We start from the raw sequence: 15,959 nt of genomic DNA on the forward strand, positions 1-15,959 counted from the left end.
TGGGCTGTAATTTCGGAAATTCGTCAAACTTTCGAGTTTGATTTTTTAAAAAATTTTTATGGTTACAATACTTTCGTAAACGAGAAAGTAATAAAGATGAGTGAATGAATGTGTGTGTCTTGGTACCCTACTGACTAGACCGTTTGACTACAGCTACTAAATTTGGCACATAGTATCTAGAAAGATAGCAGTGCTCTCCATCGAGTTTTAAAATTTTAATTAAAAATTAAGCTTAATTTCTACGTTTTCTGCGATGACTTTTAAAAGTATTACAGCACAGAAATGAATTTTACATCTTTTCAAAATTTAATAAATTGCTCTTTTAATGATCTCGATTTAATCGGGCAAATTTAAAAACGTTTTTTGCCTAATTTCTAATAATGGATTCCATTGTTGCCTGAAATCTCAACCGTTTTCATTGTTTTATCAAATATTTAATTGCATAATTTTGTTGGAAGATAAAGAAGAATTCGATTTAATATCTTTGTAATTTATACGAAGAATAAAAAAGCTACAATATCGCGATAGCTCGGAGATGATTTAACTGGACATTAATGCTTTTAATAGTGTTATGATTTCTTGTGGCTGGTCTGCTTTAGAAAGATTTATGCACACAATGAACAGAACGTATGTCGGACAATTAAAGTCGGAGATCTTTAATGTCTGGCAATTTAAAGAATTAATGACACTTATATTAGATATGAAACTACATTTAAACAATTTAATTGAAATTAAGTATAACCATTGTTCTGGGCGAACCAGTTGGTTGCAAACGGCGACTCGCAACAAATATTTAGAAATATACAGAATATAAGAAGAAAGTATGCCAATGTATAGATTTTGGAAAGAGATCGTAAGAATTAGATTACTCTTTTTTTTTTTTAAATAAAACATTAGTGAAGTTTGAGTCTGTTACTCAGTGGAAAATATAGAAAGCGTTACTTATGCATTCTCTGACCAAATTAGCCAGGAGAATTAGAAATAAATTCTATTACTCTTATTAAAACGCCACAAATGATATGTGAAGTACTGGGTTGCGCTCTGCTGCACCTTCTCTCAAATGCGCCCCATGCATTTCTATGAGATCGACATCACATAAATAGGAAAGCGTTTCATCCGATGCTTTTCAACATTTTTACCGTCCAAGGCAATTAAACGATTAGCAGTAGTAACATAAAAAAATTGCGCACTAAATGCAATATTATAATTAATAATTTTGTATTCTTATATCCGTAAGGTCCTTTTTCAAAGCGTACGGTGTATACACTCGTTCAACATTATGGCTTGTCCAAACTTTCGAGCAATCTATTCATAGGTGTGAACATTATGCACAGAATTAATAATTCGAAGTTGTAAATGAAGTGTAGGTGTTTTATTTCGTCGCGAGCTATTTCTATTTAGCTTTAGTTATTTTCATAGATGTTTGCCTCGTAGATGAGTTATTCGCGTCTTATTTGTTCTTATTCATCAACAAGTTAGTAAAATACATTTCCCATTTCTGTCAAATATGCCAGTTTCCTTTGATTACTCGCAATCTGCTTTTATGCACAAAAATTAACATCTTATAATTGCCCCTTATTTTTGGAACATCAGAGTGATATTAACTTTTCAGCATGCAAGTTCATGCTTTATTGCATCTATGTATAATCTATAGAGATTCACCTTCATCCTCATCGACTGAATTTTTCAGAGGCGATATTAAATATTTAAACAAACGATAACGAGCTAAATACAAAAGTGATAATAAATTGCTTCGAAATGAATATGTACGCAAACTAGACTGAACGATCATAGTGAAAAGAAATTTCTGATTAGGTCGACGGAGTCTCAAATACTACAATGAAAAGGGAACCCCCGTATATTAAAAAAACAGCCGGTTTCAAATAACCATTTTTTTTTTTTTTTTTTTTTTTTTTTTTTTTTTTTTACACATATGCTATCTGCACGTTGAGAAAACTTCCGTTCCTTCATTTCTTGTCATTCGACACGAGTTGCTTGCTTTCGTATTGCGCAATCTATTTCTTTTTTTTTTTTCCTTCATTTTCTTTCTTTACACACACACACATATATATATATAACATTTTCATACAACGTAAATAGGAAAACGCATAGTGAAAATTCTGTAAATCTAGCTCTTTTTTTATTTATAGTGAAAAAAAGTTAAAGCTTTTGAAGAAGCATATTTAAGGATTCGATACAGATTTTGAATTTTGTTTATATATCACATATCTAATTTAATTCGTCTGGTTCGTTGCGTTTCTGACTTAGCGAGTTCTTATATATGCGAAATGACGGATAAATTTAACTTCTCAATTTTAGTGGTTTTACTATCTCTAGAAGATCTAAATCAGGCGATTTGTTAAAATTTTAAGGTGGAAAGTTTTTTATCAACGAAATACTTATCCTGCATGTCTAATATTGCGAGAAAATAAAAAAAAAAATGAGAAAATCCTTACACCCAACGAGATGAAAAACGAATTTCTCTCTGCAATGGGGGGAAAAACTGAATACAGTGACTAAAGATTAAAAGTGTTTATAGACATTTTCTGGTTTGACATGGGAAAATCATAATTACAAGTCATTTCATCATTTACAATTTCAGAACTAGTATTTTTAAGTCACTTATAGTTTAAAGATGTCATTTGAAGGAAAAGTTGCGGTTAGAAACAAAATTAATCGATAAGGTAAAAACTGAGAAGACAATAGATGATTAAATTAAAATAGAGGATTAAATTAAAGAATAATTCAGAATGAAAGCAAAAAAATAAAGATAAAAAAATAGATTTCGAATATTGAATAAAATAGATTCAGAGAATTTTCGTTTAAGGTTTTTTTTTTTTTTTTTTTTTTTTTTTAATTTTTTATTTATTAGTTGAAGGCTGTGTCATAATACTGGTTAGACGATAAAATACGAAAGAACATGAAAATGAGTTATTTTTACTAAACGGTAAATAACTGAATGAATGACTTAAATTTCCTCCTTCAATGTCATTGGCGAATACACTGCAGCGTTTCTTCGAATATAAGGCTGGATTTTTATTTCACCAAAATAAATAGTAAGGCCTATTTTCTCCCCTATATTGCTTTTTATTTAAAATCTGCATTATCATCTCAAACATTGCGTGTTACAATTCAAAAATGGAAATTAGATTTTTCAGAAAAATCATGCAGAAAAAAATGTCTGTTTAGTGCTTTTTTTTTTTTTTTTTTTTGCATTTTTATATTTTAGCAGCATATTTAAATGTTAAAAAAATTCAAATATAATTCGGTTCAAATATTAATGGTAATAATAGCATTTACTTACGTTTAGCTGTATATTATTATCTTATCATTTCTATTTTTAATAGTTATTTGTGTGGCACATATGAATATATATTGGTTTGTAAATTCTTTTTTTCGATTATGCATGTAAATACTAAGCTTTCTGGATTAGAGAATATATCTGCATGAAGTTGCGCCATTTTGTTATTATACTAGCCACTTTTTACCATCAACTGGTCGCTCTATTTTTGCTAGATTTTTAATTGATGAAAATCTGAATTAAATTTTTTAAGAAAATCTCTCCCATATGTGCATTCTCTACTTTTCCAAGTATATATATATCTCAAATTTGGTTGCTATAGTATCAGACGGTCTGGAGCACCAACACACTAACACATTCATCTTTATTATTAGTAGAGATGCTTACTTTGTATTTTTTGTGGTCACTTGTCGATGACCTCCATAGAAATGTAATGGCGACAAATAATGCATTGTAAAGTTTTCACTTTATATCTGCTTTATACAATTATTTGCTGGTGTTTACTGTAACTATTGTTCTTGTGTTCGTTTCGGCTGTGTTTTGTTGCTTATATGTTCGTGCTTTTGTATAAAATAAAGCATCATTACTTGTTATTGAGCCTACTGCACTTTGCACCGTACACACCTAGCTAATGGATTTTGGAATTTTCCGTAACAATATGCACATTATTCAGAGAAAGGGGGGAAAAAAGGAAAAAAAAATCAAGTGTGCATAAAGAGGCTGTTACTAAGATGAAATTTTACTTTAAGCTTGGAGAAATTCGTGACAAAAATTATTAGCCTTTGGAATACATGTCTGGAGATACGTTCTTGTGGTGTGCTTTAGAGTTTGATTGGTTTAAAGAAATTTAGAAAGAGATGATGACAACATACTTTATGTTTGTTAAAGTTTGAAAAGTATTTTCGACATCATAGGGATTGTGCACATTAATTAGATAAGAGGTCAATTAACTGTATTGCAATAGAGTTCTAATTACTTTAAGTGATTGAATACTGAGAAGATGCTCTGATTTTCGGACTTTGCTTTGATCACGGCTTCTTATACAGGATAATGCTCCAATCGCAGTTCAGTTTCTATAAAGACATTTTTGGCAAACAATGTAATTTTCTTCGAAGAACTCAAAACACTATTCATCTGATCTCGCAGTACATGATTTATTTTCTTTTCCTATTTAGGAATTAAAAGCATGCATTTGTGATTTTAGGTTCAGTAAAAATAAAAGCGGCAAATGCATGGAAGGGCTTTTAGGAACCTTACTTCAAATATTGGAGATTCTTGTGCAGAAGCATCGAGAGAGATTGTGAAAGGCAACGCATTAGGGGTCATTAAAGATCAGAAGCAGATCATAGGAGAACATTTAAAAATCGTAATTGTAAAAATTTTTAAAAAATAAAGAATTAATGCGGTTATTTTCTTGCGCAATCATTACCCAGTTAATCTGACCATTCATCAATATTAATTTATTGACAGAATTAATGATAACCTAGAATTTTTCTAGCTAATTTTTGTTATTTGTAAAGCTTATCTTGGTTTTCAATTTAATGATCCGATTATATAACTTTTTCATTTCAAAGTTATAGTCTTTAACTCTTGAAATATTTATTTTCAAATAAAGCACTCATTTAGTATAATATACGTGGAAAAAAGTCCGATTTAATGAAACAGGATTTAAATCTCCATTCAATAGACGTGACAAATAAACTGCTTTCTCTAGATCCATAGTGATTGGAATAGTCAAGAAAATCCGAATAGCCCCAAATAAATCCCTCCCCTAATAGAAAATATGTAAGGCCTATCTTCTTTCGAGCAAGTAATGCTAGCATTATGAAAATATTACAGACTTTGAATGATTAACATCAAAATCAACTGTTTTTGACAATTCCTCACTGTTACAGATTTCTGCTCCTCAGATGGCGCTGTTGAGAGTCTCCTTATATTCTATGTAAGCCTTATTCTACTTATTTGTGCATTCCGTGGCAGGCAACGGAATGTACAAATGGAAGGCACCAGGGTAGTCTAATAATTTACTCCCAAAGTAAAATTGCTGTACATAGTGTGTATAGTTTCAAGTAACTTTTAAGACTAAATAATTGAAAAGGAAATTTGAAATTTATGAACCATTGGATACATATACAACATTTGGTGCATCTGCCGGAAGCGGCTCGAGGTTGGATTATTTGCAGGGTAAGGCCCTTTTGACATTTTTTTTAAATTATGGACAAATTAGGGGTTATTAAGGATTATTGAAAAAAGGGGCAATGCTCGAAGTAGTGACACAAAGCTTATTAACAGAATTCAAGCTTTAGATGGAGAAACTGAAAGTTTCAATTCTTATTTTTGAGGTTCTTCAACTCAAACTTCGAAACAAAAGAAGACATTTTGGAAAAAGAATATGATTTAGAAGTCGAAGATCTTATAACTGATACAAATGAGTTTAAAATTGATTTAAAAAGGTTGGAAGAATCTGGTGATAAAATTTTAACCCCTAAAATAATATTAAAAATTAAACTTAAGTAGTTCAAAGAAAAAGCTGTTGAACAATCCCATTTCAGTCTTAACAAATCTATTTGAAAATACTGTTTCAGTTTTAAATTGTCAAAACTGGAAACTGCGCTTATCTGGCGATTCCAATTACACGGAATTCAATGGTTCGATAGTTCATTTGGATCAAACGATTTTTTTTAGAACAGAAAAATTTCACTACTTAAAATCGCTTCTTTCATCTTCTTTGTATAGTGTTAATGTCGAATTTGAGTTTACTGAATAAAATTGCGATTCTCGTCTTGAACTTTCAAAACAACGATACAGATGAGCAGATTTTACTATAAATTCTTACATGTCTAAATTGCTAAACTTGGAACTTGTAAGAAATTCATTTAATGTTAGAAATTTGGGAAGATTGTATGATGAAATTAAAAATCTCTAGATGTTACTGAGGTCATTTGATTGAACCCTTTATTATTGAAATTATTGCCAAAGATTTGGTTTGGGATTTTCATGAAAACGAAATAAGGATGCAAATTGTAAGGCTTCCGAAATAATGTCCTTTCTATAGAATGAGGTTGAATCGAGGGAAATTTGCGAATCTGTTATGAGTACACTCAAAACTTGCAAAACAAAGGTTATTATATGCGTCATAGAGTGGTATTTCGTGATAATAAAGTTACTTCTCGGGTTCGAATTGTGCATGATTGTAGTAGTAGTAGTAAGACAAATGAAAATAAAACATCTTTGATTGATTCGCTTGAAAGGGCAGTAATCTCAACGTAGTAAATTAGTAGCATGTGATTCTTAAGTTTTGGGAGAATCAAATTATTTTTTGCGAAGATAAAGAAGACATTTCTTATGACAGAAATTGCTGATGAAGGCAGAGAATATTCAAAAATTTTGTGGTTCCCAGACGATAAGGTAATGGAATGCACCTTAATCATTTTCTCTTTGGATTAACTGCCTCTCCCTTTGCTTTGGCTTATGTTTTGGGTTTATTGGCGCAAAAGCCATGCATCAATATTTTATATGAAAAAAGTTCAAGGATGATTATCCAGAATGTTATGAAATATTAGCCCCTTCACTGATTTATTTTCTTAAACTATGAAATTAGATGAAGTCTTCAATTTTGGGAATGTTTTGTAGTTTTGATTTAATTGTGAATTCATATAGAATACTTGAGATTTTATTTATTCTATGTAATTTTTGTATAGCATTATAACAATTATGAACAGCTTAATTGCTGTTTAAAAGAGGAAAAATAAGATAAATCGATGCACGCATGTGTGTGGCCAAACCGGTTAAGGGGTTAACTTCTCTATGTGTTGATGACGTATTATGAGATAAAATTGCTCAAGATTTAATTTAAGGTAATTAAGAGCAAACTCTGTTGAACTGAATACATTTTGGTTTGAGAATGGGTATAAAAAAAACCGGTTATGCAGCTCAGATTTCTTGAAATTGAGCTGGGAACCAACTAAGGATAAAATTTACATTTTAGGGATGTTAGATATTCCTTGTAATTTGGAATCACCAACGGAATTAAGAAATTATACGTGCTGAAAATAATATCTCCGATTTCCGATCCTTGCTATTTAAATCCCTGTGTAATCGCTGTAAATATTCTCATGCAAAAATTGTGGGAAAAGCATCGTAATTGGGATAGGCAGTAACCGAGTGATTTTAGAGGAAGGATGGAGAACGTGATACTAAGAGCTCACTGATTACTATAATTTACAGATTGAGCGTAACTGTTCTCAAATATAGGAATGTTTGAAGTTTCATTTCGTGTTTTCTCTGATGTCAGTCCTAAGTATATGGAACTGCAGCTTATTTTCAATGTGTCACTGAAGAGAGAAATATTAAAAGTAAGTTTTATTATTTCTAAACTTAAGATTGCTCTTTTAAAGGCATTAACCCTAGCAAGATTAGAGCTGATGGTAACACTCATCGCTGCCCGTTTAGAAAAATATTTGCAGAAGCTTTTTCTAACTTTGACTGAAGAAAATCGTTTATGGAGTGATTCTTAAATAGTTCTTCATTGAATAAAGGAATCATTGAGATTTGGAAAACCCTTTGTGTCTAATAGAGTAGCTCAGATGCAAGCGCTAACTCATCCAGAGTGCTGGAATTACTGTAGTGGCTCCGAAAATCCTACTTTGTTAGGATTTTTTTTAAACATACTTTCATTTATCTGTATACTTATAAATGCACATCACTTATACCACTTGTTCATGCGAACGTGGAATAACGCCAAACTTGAAGATCTTAAAATTACAGCAGCCCTTTTACGCACCTTACAGCGTAGGGTCTGTCAGAAATTCATTGGAATGTTAACTCGCATCGGCTCAACAGCCACTGCAGAAGCTGTAAAAGGCTTCCATTTGTTGGGCTTAACAAAGCCACCGCAATACCATTATATAGCGCAGCAGCCATTTATTAATGATTTAATTATTTCATGTAAACTCTAATTGATGCACTTATATATGAGCTGTTCATCGCAAAAGGATTGTAAATATTTGTAAATAAAGAAATTAAGATCAAGTATAGTCCACTGCTCACGTCGAATCATCATCATTTTTATTTTTAATTTAATTTTTATTACATTATTTTATGTTATTGGTTTGGATTTTATTAGTATTTATCGCATCTGGGCAATATTGAAAGGAAATTTCAAACTTATAAGCATAGACTTATTTATCAAATTTTATATTTATTTACAACTAGCCGCTTTTGGCGACCAGCCGATTCGCCAATCTTAACGCTCGTTGAAATTAAATTTTCAAATACATATTTTATGCAACTTGTCTTTTAATAGTTTCTTTATCAAAATATTTTTAAACTTCAAATGTTGGTTGTCATATAATTCATTCATACTATTATAAAAGCTTTAAGCCATAATGTACTATGTATCTCTTTAATTCTCAGTCAGTTTACGTAAAATTTCAAAATTAAATTAAAGTAGAAATGATTAACCCCTTAACTGTTTCATTTTCTTTACTATCTAATAAGATGTCACCTTCTATTTTGGGAATATTTTCTTATTTTGATTCAAATAGAAATCCATTAAATACATGACTTATCTGTGTATTCGAAGTAATTTTTAATATTGAATTATAATCGTTATGAATGGGTTTTTTTTTTGCTTACAACTATCAAAATTCGATAAATCGATGCACGTATGGCACTCGGGCAAAACAGTTAAGGGGTTAAAGCGCAATTAATATAAAAAACTTTTTACTGAAACCATTTTTTTAAAAGAAAAATATGAGTACTGAAAACAGAGTCGTTCAGCACTGCAGAATAATTCATAATATCTCAGGAATTATTCAAGAAAAATTTCTTTGATTCGTTATAAAATTCAGTTTTAAATTTTACTTTCAAAAATATTTAAATGATGTCAATAACAATATTTTATTTTGTTTTGGTCTATAAATATATTTTTAAAAATTATAAGTCTAAATTTTGTTTTTTGCTCAAAGGGTATTCTGTTTTATTTTAGTTCCAGCTAATCACCTTTATCGATTAGCTTGCCAAGAATAAAGCTCTCATAAATTTTCAATTAAATATTTATATACCCTAGTCTCTCAACAGCTTCTTCAGCAAAATATTTTTAAAGATTTATATTTTGATAATCACACTATAGAAGTCTTAGAATGTCCAGTACATTATACTATATCTCACTCTAATTTTCTGCTTGCTCCCATAAGATTTAAATTTGAATTTGAAATGGAACAGATAAAATTTCAATAAATTCGAAAACTTTTTTGTTGAAACTAAATATATATTTTTTAAAAATATGACTATAATAAATAGAATATTTTCGCATTATAACCTTATGATAAATGCCACAGAATATTTTTTTAAATATAATTTAGGCAATATTTTCAAGAATTATTCAATAAAAAATTTTCCGATTCATCATAAAATTTAGTTTTATCTTCAAAAAGATTTGAATGTGTTAAATAATATTTTACTTTAATCAGTAAATGTACTTCTAAAAATTCTAAATTTTACATAGTCCTTCGATCCTATAAATCATATTCAATAAAATTATCTTGACAGCATAACATTTAATCTTCTGAGATCATGCCCTATCGAGTTGTAAAGTTTTAAATATCATTATTTTAGGACAATGAGCAATTTCATTATTTTAGACAATCTGTCTTGGAGAGAGTCAAGTAATGTGGTGACCCTTTATAAGCCAGATAACAGCTACGAGACACGAGTAATTACTTTTGTCTTGTGGTCATGTTACTCGGCTATGAACCCAAACAAATTTGGTCCTCGCTATCGTCAAATCGCTATAGGTTAAACGTTTATGTGTATGGAGCGAAGTTTCCGAACTACAGGAGCATAGTTGTGGGACGATGTCAGGAATCTGTTCTTTTTGCCAGGCACGGTACTGAGAAAAAGAAGTAAATTCAAGCGGCAAATACACGAAATGTTGTCATGATAAAAAAAATTGCTTTGGATCATCTGTTTAATCCAACGGAAATATTGAAAGACTTGCTGATAAGTAATTCAATCGAAAGAAGAAACTATCTGAAGCATATAAGAGAATATACTTCTGCTTTGGCTCTTGCTTCAAAGCTCAAATTAAACCTCCTCCTGGAACAGGACCATATTGCCATAGGAATCATTGTCAGATATACCACATTGTTTCCCCTTTATACAGTGGTCATAACAAACCAGGTTATGGTCAGTTATATGTTTGATACCAGTGAAGCCACTGAAAAACGCATGGAGAGAAATGAAGGATGTTTGCTCTGTGATGGAAAGATTGGATTCTATGTTGAGAGCAATCTAATCCGTTCATCGTATAATTGAAGAAAATCCTATTACAAATATCAGGATGGTTTTCATGGAGGCTAGAAATTTAGGAATACGTAGATATAACCAATCTATTACAAAAACAAAAATTGCAGCGATATTTGTTGGAGATAATGGCAAACCACCTGTTAATCGAGACATCTGTATTTATCCTGAGAGGTGATAGCTGCAAAAATATTTCTCCATTAAACCAATCTTGTGATCTAATGGTGTATCCCTTGCTGTTACCAGAGGAGAATAAAGTTGGAACATAAATATGGAACATTCTGCCGATGGAAGATCCGCAAAATACACTCGTGTCACCCATCTACAATTTTAGGCCTACTGACTTGCTGTGAGAAGTAATTTTAACATTCTCCATCACAGTGGAAAACTATTCCAGCAGTTCATTATTGATACCTATGTTAACACCGAACCGTGAGAAAAGCACATTTTTTGAAAATTTGTTTCTGTGATGGATGTATACATTTTCTAAATGAGAAGTTATTTGTGTTTACGAAGAACTATTCTAAGGTTCAATTTTCGAGTGTACTTTTTGTCTTACATTTTTTATTTCTTTCATTGTTTTATCTTATTTTGGAAGGGACTGAATTTGAATATAGCTGCTTTCAGATAATTTATTTTTTGATAAATATCAAATTCTTATTCTGTCTCTGTTGTGTAGCTTACAAATTTGAACAATTATGAGAAAAGAGAACAATTATGAACATTTTTTTTTGTAAATATCAATTTTTTTTATTCTGTTTCTATGGTATAGTTCCCAAATTTGAAAAATTGTGAGAAAAGCACAATATACAGTCGCTCCAAGCCAAACTCGGACATCAAAGAAAAGATACTAGTACAATCAAAATTTGTAAACTAAAAATGATAAGAAATTTAGTTAAAGGAATTTTCAATAGCATATTTATTGCAATTATAAAATCAAATAACAAAAATTATAAATTAATTCATTTTAACCAGAAATTATGGCAAACAATAAAAGAAAAGAAAAAATAATGCACAAGCCAAACTCGGACGGATAAGAAAATTTTAAAAACTTGTAAATATTTCAAATGAATAACTGTTTTATATGTTAGTCCTTACTTTTATAACCATTTCAATACACTTAGGCATAAATTAATTTTTTCACAAAAATTAATTTCAATATTTTCTTATTCCTGCAAAAATACTCTTTTCAATTCATCTTTACAGGAGATGGGATGTTCCCAGACTTCTTCCTTCAGGAATTCCAATAAATTTTAGATGGAATTTATATCGGGGCTTTGGGGTGGAGTGTCTATGACGTGAGGACAATTATATAGAAGCCAGAAACGCATTCGATAAGCTTTATGTTTCGGATCATTATCCTGATAAAATCGCCAGTTGTTGCCAAGAGAAAGTTTCAGCACGCATTGTCGCAAATTTTTCTTTAAAATGTCGAGGTATACATTCTGATCCATTCTCCCTTCAATAAAATGCAGGGTTCCTCTGCCAGTAGTTGAGGACGAGTCCTTGACCAATACTGAGCCACCACCATGCTTCACAGTTGCTTACAAATTTTTTTGTGCGAAATTTCTCCTTCGATTTTCTCCAGACGCAAAGCTTGCCAAAAATGTCTAATTTGCTCTCACCAGTAAATAAGACATTTTTCCAATAAGAAAAATCCTTGTTTTCATGTTCCTTGCGAATTTAAGTCCTTATTTTAAGAATTTAAATCTTAGTCTGATTTCGCTTAGTTATGAAAAGTTTTTATCTGATTTTTCCCCCATTGTGATCTGCCTTATGGTGCACAATTTTATATTGTTCATGGGCTAAATTTTTTTCCTAATTCCTTTTTAGCAATAATAGATGAGTTTGGTGCACTAAGAAATGGATTTGCTTCCATTTTTCTGATTAAATATCGATCATCTGCTTCTTTGAAAATCTTATTATGGCCTGTCTTAGGCATATTTTCTACCTGATTATTGGTTTTAAAGCATTTTATGGTCATTAAACGTTGAATGACTTCTGTGGGCAATCTTTGATATTTCTGACACATTCTTAACATTTTCAGCATGCTTAATAGCCAATTTTCTTAACTCAATGCTCGTTTGGCCTCTTTGTCTTCTTATTTTAGTTAAATTAATATTTAATTCCATAGTAAATGAAAAGAACACAATTGAGAAATTCCCCTGAAGAATTATAACATTAATCGTAAAAGTGGCAGTAATTTTTACCCAAGGTTGCAATTATTTAATGCTTAATTGTGAGATGTCCGAGTTTGGCTTACGGACCCTATTTCGCAAATTATAATTTTATGGCTAAATTTTTAATTATAATTTATTAATTGACGTTATTTGACTTTGTTTTCAGTTGTACAATAAATTCACTGTCAAAAAAACCTTTTAGTGTTTTTTCTAATTCATTTTAGCTAAAATATTTTGGCAGAGCAAGTTTTTTTCCTGTGATGTCCGAGTTTGGCTGGTAGCGATTTTATATATATATTTTAAAAATTTGTTTCCTTGGTGGATGTATATAGTTATTTAAATGAAAGGTTATTTGTGTTTACAAAGAACTTTGATGCAGGTGATTTTTGCAAGTGTACTTTTTGCTTTACGTTTTTTTATTTCTTTCATTGTTTTATTATATTTTGGAATAAATTGAATCTGAATATATCTGTTGCTGGATTAAAGTGGTTTAATAGATGGCGAGCGAGCGAAACGATCCGAGAAAAACTCCATTAGCAGTTCCTGGGGGTTAAAAAAATAAAAACTGTCGAAAAAAAATTGAGTTAAAAATAGAAACAATTTGATATTATTGAGAAGATTATTTTTTAAATTTCTATCTGATTAAAAATTCGTTTTGTGCTGTAATATTTTCGCAAATTACAGAGGGAATACGCCAAAATTTTGCTTGATTTTTAGTTAATTAAATTTTTACAAAAATAGCTTTAAGGTGCACGTTTCCATCTTCCAAAGTATTGATATATATATATATATATATATATATATATATATATAATATGACAAATTTGGTAGCTGTAGGTCGTAGGATCTAGCGTCTTAAGCGCCAATACATACACACAAACAGACATGCATCTAATAATCAATCAGACTTGGAAAAAATTCGGGGCACTGATTGGTGTATTTTTTTTAAGATAGTGGAGGGAGATATCTAAAATCGTACGCCTTTAAAGAACAACGGTATTCAAATTTTCATAAATTAGTCAGATTTAGTTATTGATTTAATTGACGAGAATTCAATTACTTTTATTTAAAATATTAGTATCTCAAAAATATTTTGTTAAATGTGATTTACAGAGAAGAGGATCTATATAAAAATTTAAAATTCGTAATTCATCAAAACATTTATTGACTCAAGTTATATAAAATATAATTATTTACTTCATTTAAACAATTTTGTTAGGAAATGTATGTTCCATTTTTAAAGGATTACAAGACAGTAATTGATCTCTGATTAGAATGGACATCCAGTATATAATAAACCACATTTTCCTTAATTAAAATAAATATTTATTGAATTAATAATATAGATATTGTAAAAAATGACAGAAAACTTTAAAATATCATGTTTAGTATTTACTTCATTTTATATAGACACAAGCTAAAAATAAAACTTTTCTAGATTTAATGTCCAGTAATAACTAACTTATTTTTAAATTTGAGCTTTTATCAATTTAATAGAAACACGTTGGGAAAAAAACGAATTTTTTCCCCATGCAAGCGAAACGCGCTGGTGCAGATTAAATTTTATTTTTATTTTGTGTGAAATAAATTGTTGAAAAATATTGTTACGAAATTTCCCGGCTTCGTTTGGATAGTGGGGGTTATATGGTGTGAAGAACGCTCAATCACCAGGTGGCAGTAGAAAATAAAACAAAGACGTTTGTTTTATTTTCACACACAGGACAGCACAAAGACGACAACTATATACAGCACAGAAGACGATTATCTTCAGCCGAGACGTGCAGCATACAAAACTCTACTACAGACAGTAGCACACAGCTTAGTACAGCACTAGCTTCACTCCGTCGCTGCTCCGCTAATCTCTGGAAGGCCAGTTCTTCATCGTCGTTTCCGACTACTCTTCGACTCCACTGGTTCGCGACTCAATTCACCACCACTCCCCGGCAGCTGCAGCTCCTTTTATAGGTCTTAGGAGGCGGGGCTAGAAGCCTCTCAACCAATCAGGAACGTTCGAGGCGTATCTCCGTTCCTACTGGACGGATCGGGAAATTCTCGATGTTTCGGGTATAATCTATTTTGGCGCCAAAGTCGCCAAATGGTCGCCAAGTTTGTCGTCAAGCTCTGTGACCTCCCATGGAACCAACTATGCTGGAAAGCCGCATCACAGATTCGTAACAATATAATTAAATTATTTTTTTAAATTCATTAAAAATAGAAATCCAATTTATAGGTAAAAACGTTAGTATCATTAAAAAAATTATTTTTTGAACTTCAATATGATGTAAAAATCAATTTTGTACTGTAATATTTTCGGAAGTTATTGCGAAGAAACGCCAAAATTTCGCTTGGTTTTTAATTAATCGATTTAATTAAGTATTCAAAAAAGTCGTTCCGAGATGTTCATTCCAGACCTCCAAGGTATGCATATACCAAATTTGGTAGTTGTAGGTCGAACTGTCTGGCCTGCAGAACGCCAACACACACACACACACATTGAGCTTTATTATAAGTGTCGATGGCTGTAATTCTTAATAAATCAGAACAAAATTAATTAAATCGCTAAAATTTTTTTGCTTGATAAAATGTTTTTTTTTTTTTTTTTGTGTGTGTGTGTGTACTTTTCAGTTCATTTATTCAATAATCTGTTTAAAAAAAAATTCTCTATTTTTGTCACTTTTATTTAAAAGTTATTGGAAAACGAAACCTAAAAATTGAAACCGTTTTAAACATAGAGCTGATATATATCAGTATCTCAGCTCTATGGTTTTAACAGAAATCAATGAAGATTATTTGGCTGTAGAAAGAAAAATATTTTCTATTTCAGTTCACATGGACATGAAAGTCTTTTTTAAAATTTCCACTTTATTCAAGAAAAAAAAATTTCTTAAAAGATATTGAAATTAATTCGAATTTTTGACAATATCATCAGATTCTCAGAAATAGAGCAAAAGGTGACTATTTGTTTTTACATCATCGTTTTTAAAGGAGATCATTCGTTTTATAAAAATAATGTTATTTTCAAACCGGAAAATGCAAAAGAGATTTTTTAAAACTTTGTTTATGCTCGTATTAAGTATAAAATACATTGGCCAATCGCTTGTAATTAATTATCAGGATTTTTTTTTTTTATTTTTATTTTTTTTTTTATTTGAGATAATATCCGTGGAATTCAG

The sequence above is a fragment of the Argiope bruennichi genome, chromosome 4 (genome assembly GCF_947563725.1).
Source record: "Argiope bruennichi chromosome 4, qqArgBrue1.1, whole genome shotgun sequence".
Classification (NCBI taxonomy): domain Eukaryota; kingdom Metazoa; phylum Arthropoda; class Arachnida; order Araneae; family Araneidae; genus Argiope; species Argiope bruennichi.